This window comes from Dipodomys merriami, unplaced genomic scaffold (genome assembly GCF_024711535.1).
Source record: "Dipodomys merriami isolate MVZ:Mamm:240054 unplaced genomic scaffold, mDipMer1.0.p SCAF_478, whole genome shotgun sequence".
Taxonomy (NCBI): Eukaryota; Metazoa; Chordata; class Mammalia; order Rodentia; family Heteromyidae; genus Dipodomys; species Dipodomys merriami.
Genome location: NW_027206044.1, coordinates 552102 through 557263, shown reverse-complemented (window position 1 = coordinate 557263; position 5162 = coordinate 552102).

Sequence of the window (5162 nt, the reverse complement as noted above, 5' to 3'; positions counted from 1 at the left end):
ATGAGTAGTTCATCAATCAGTCTAGCAGAAAATTAGACCCAATAATCACAGGACACTGACTAATTTTAATTCATAATTTATTATGCACTAAAAGAATACTATTGATTAAATGGAGTCCTCACTAAAGACCTGAGAATCCGTAGGAGCATAGTATGTGTCATTGAATACTGAATAGACATTTCTGGCAGTATATAAATATCTAAATTTATATTTATTTGTATACCGTCATCTACCTAGAACATTTTTGCTATTTTGGCCAAACCTGAAACTTGTTCCCAGGTCTTGGGATCCACTTGGCACCTGCATGAGCTTGATGCTGCCGTGCTGACACTCACCCCTTCATGAATTGGGCCTCCTAGTCCCTCAGTCAAGGTCCCATCATTGCCAAAAGCTTCTTTCTGGTGTAAAATTCCATGTGTGACACCTGTTTTCCTTTTCTGTGAAAGTGTTGGGTGTCAGGAATGATGTACATGTTATGTCTGCAAAGCTACATGCTATGGAATAGATTGGAACAAATGTAATAAACATTATAGGTATACTCACAGTCCATAAAATAAATGCTAAATCAATCAGTCAATCAATAATAATAAAATATAACGAATCACTCCAACAAACACGATTTAAAATGAATATAGAGATATAACTCAAATATTTAAAATGTCTATAAATGTTACATTTTTCAGTACTAGTAATTGAATTCAGGCCTAGGGAAGAGTTGAGAAGTTCATGCAAGATTCACATAGGAAATGATCTTAAGAGTACATGAAGTGTGACAATAATAATTATCTTCAGGAAATTTAGGCATTGGGAAAGATCCAAGAATCAGTAGTCACATGGAAGATAGGATATAGGATTCCAACACAGCTCACCACATTTCTAACTCTATACAAACAGGCCTTTATTAGGATATTAATTTCAGCTTATGAATGAATGAATATGGTGCTCCACCCCCATCCTGGGGCTACATCTAAGGTCCTGGGTATGGTCTAGCTCCTCAGTGGCTCACAGGCTTGTGTGCTCATGTGGACCCATTTGGCAGTTGGTTCTGCTAGGCCCTGAGTTCAAGATCCAGCACTGCCAAAAGGTTCATCCTGATGTGAGATGCCAAACCTTGCAGATGTTTTCCTATCCTGTGCAAGTCCTGGGTCACAGCTAGGATCTAGAAAGTATAGGCAACTCTATACCCATGGGAAAAGGTTGTCATCCATGTGAGCACAGTTATATATGTCATCCTATACTCAATAAAATACACAATACATAGATGAATAAGACACAAAATAAAAAGATTAACTACACTGAAAACAAGGTGCATACCACACCTGTATGTAAATAGAGATCCTATGTTTAAAAGAGGTGGTCTTGTCCAGTGCTGGGGCTTCAAATCAGGCCCAGTACCATGTCTGACCTTTTAGTCTTCAAGGACAGTGAGCTTCACCTTCCCCCACAGTGCAATAGAGTTACCCAAACCTGTGTTCAAATCTAAGCTCTCGCAGTAAACTGGCACAAATTCTCAGCTAGGGTTCTTCATTCATAGTTTTTTCATTTTTTTTTTTTTTTACCAGATCTGGGGCTTGAACTCAAGTCGTGGCAACTCTGCCTCAGCTCTGATCCTCCTAGGCTGCAGCCTCTGGACCCACAGCCCATCCTCGAACCCTTGGACTCTGGGGTTTGCTGGAAAAAAAAAACCTTCGAGGGGAAAAAAAGCGGAGGAAATTCCACCTGGCTCTTTTATGTTTATTTTCCTTTGCATGGTGACCATTCTGGGTCAGAACATGGCTGCCTGCAGAGTGAAGGTGACCTGGCATGGCTGAAGGCCTGCTGATTTTCCATGGAGCCACAGGCTAACCAGAGAGTGAAGGCCCTGAGGACGAATCCCAGTCAGCCCTGTTACGATGAGGGAATGTCTGGAGATCCTGGGACACTCGTTTCCAGACCTAGGAAGAGTCGTGGAATGCAATCAATCTCATCCTTTAATGAGTAGTTCCTGCTTGATGCGAGTAAGAAATGATGGTCAAGACTCATGGGGTATCGATTATTTTTAATGAAGAGTTGATGAAACATGAGCATAATCATCACAGTCATGAAATGGAGGCATTGAGGAAGATCCAAGAATCGTTAGTCACAAGGTAGATTGGATTCCATCACTGGTCGCCATCACTGCGGGGCTCAATCTCAGGTCTTGGGAATGGCCATAGCTCCTTAGTGGCTCAAAGACTGGTGTGCTTACCTGATCCTATTCGCCTATTGGGCCTGGCAGTCCCCGAGGTCAGATCCCAGTACTGCCAATAGATGAATCCTGATGTGAGAAGCCAATCGTTGCACCTGTTTTTCTGTCCTGTGAAAGTCCTGGGTCTCAGCTAGGATGCAGTATGCTATATAGGCAACTCTATATTCATGGGAATCAGTTGCCATCCATGTCAGCACAGTTATAGCTGCCATCATATGCAATAAAATACAAAATGCATCCATGACTAAGACACACAATATAAAGAATAACAACACTGAGTGCATGATGCATTCCACATCTCTATGTAAAGAGAAATCTTATGTGTAAAGCAGGTGAGCATATGATTTTTGCCAGTACTGGGGCTTTAGTTCAGGCCCTAGGACTAGGTCTGACCTTGTAGTCTTCAAGAATGGTGAGCTTCACCTTCCCCCACAGTGCAACAAAGTTACCCAGACCTGAGTTGGAATCTCAGAGGTGACAGAAAAATGGTGAGAATTCTGAGCCAGGGTGTGTTATTATTATTATTATTATTATTATTATTATTATTATTATTATTATTATTATTATTATTATTATTATTGCCAAGCATGGGATTTGAACTCAGTTCATGACAACTCTGCCTCAGCTTCAATCACCTTAGGCTGATAGGCTCCCATGGGCCCGTAGCCAATTGTGAGATCCTAGGCTCTGAAGTTTGCAGGAACAAATGACAGAAAAAATGTAGCAGGATGGATTTTTTTATATTTTCTTCTTTTGCACGGTGACCATCCTGGGTCTGAATTACACGGCTGCAAAGGCTACTTCACCTTGCATTGGTGAAGGCTAATGTGCTATCATGGAAGAAATAGGCCCATGTGGCAACATAGGCCCTGAGCTTGAATACTGGTACTTACACCTACCAGTGGGGGGAGATCCCAAGATACTTGTTCTTATGCATGGGAATAACAGTGAAATATTAGCAAACTCATGATTGAATGAAAAGTTTCTGCTTGTATTGCTCAAGTCCAAAATAATTTTCCTTGATCCTAGGAGGATGTTTCATCTTAATGAATGATTTATTAAGCATGAAAAGAATACTGGTCCTTCAATGGTGGCATAATAAATACCTAAGATGTAGTAGGAATGTAGTTGATGTCATTGAATCCTAGGTAGATGTCTCTGGCACTCTGTACAAATATATATTTATTGGTGTTCTACCACCTATCTACCCCTGTATGGCTATTTTGTCTAGCCCGATGGCTCAATCTCAGGGTCTGCAAATTCCCTGGCAGCTTCATTGGCCATGTTGACACACCGATTCAGGGTCTGAATTGGGTCTGCCAGGCCCTGAGTTCAGATCCCAGCACTGCCAACAATTGGATCATGGAGTAAGAAGCTGAGCGTGATACATGTTTTCCTTTTCTCTGAGAGTCCTGGGTGTCAAAGATGATGGAGAACACATCTACAAATCTGGATACTATGTGATGGGTTATCATCAATATCATAAATGGAATGTGTGTCATCACAGTCAATAAAAAATCTCATATCTAAAATATACTTGGAACTCAAAAAATTAAATCCCCCAACAACAAATCCTCAAAGAAACAACTGCCCAATAAATAAGTGGGTAACAATTTAAAGAGAAACTTCTCTGAAGAGGACAGAAGGATGGCCAATAGACACATGAAGAAATGCTCAACCTCCCTAGCCATAAAAGAAATGCAAATCAAAACAACATTGAGATACCACCTCACCCCAGTTAGAATGGCTAGAATCAAGAACTCTAATAACAACAGATGCTGGAGGGGATGTGGACAGAAGGGAATTTTACTGCATTGTTGATGGGAGTGTAAACTTGTTCAAACACTTTGGAAAGTAATATGCAGGTTCCTCAAAAGACCCTACATACATCTCCCCGATGACCCAGCAATCCCACTTTTGGACATTTACCCAAATGTTTACAAACAAGACCACACTAAAGCTACCAGCACGACTATCTTTATTGCAGCACTATTTACTATAGCTAAGATATGGAACCAACCCAGATGCCCCTCAGTAGATGAATGCATCAAGAAAATGTGGTATATATACACAATAGAATTCTATGCCTCCATCAGAAAGAATGACATTGCCCCATTTATTAGGAAATGGAAAGACTTGGAAAAAAAATTATATTAAGTGAAGTAAGCCAGGTCCAAAGAAATATAGGTCCCATTTTTTCCCTTATTTGCAATATCTAGAATATGTCTGAGTCAAGCAGAAAAGGTCAGATAAGGTGATGATAGGGAAATGAACCCTAAGATATGTACTCAAATGTTTTTTTTTCTTTCTTGGGATTGTTTCTAACACATTTATAAGTTTATTTTTTTTTGCTTTGTATGTCCCTTCCCCACAGTATAACCCCTGCTTTCACTGTATTTGATGTAGGGATAATTTGTGGAGGGGAAGGGGAAAAACAAATCATTTAAATAGGGATAGAGATGGACCCATTGCAACAATGAGATGTACAAGTCGTTATGTGGAAAATGAACTTTACAACTTTGGTGCAGTGGGGTGGGGGCAGAGTGGGGAAGATTGTGGGGGGGGGGGCTGGGAGGAAGATGGGAAGGGATGGGAAGGGGAAACAAAGGAGGAGGCTACAATGCTTGATAACACATGTACTCATTATCTTGACCATGTAGTTGTAACCCCTATGTACAGTATTTTCAAAATAAAAAAATAGAATATAAATGAATAAAACAAAAATACAATAAATAACCACAACAAACAGGATATAGACTGACCATCTATATGTAAGTACAAATCCTACCTTTACAATGTATATAAATAGAATGTTTCGGGTTGGGTACTTGAATTCAGGCCTAAGGACCAGGCCTTACTTTCTTGTCTTCAAGCATGGTGAGCTTCCTCTTCATCCACAGTGCTTCAGAGTTACCCAGGCATTAAGTTCAAATTC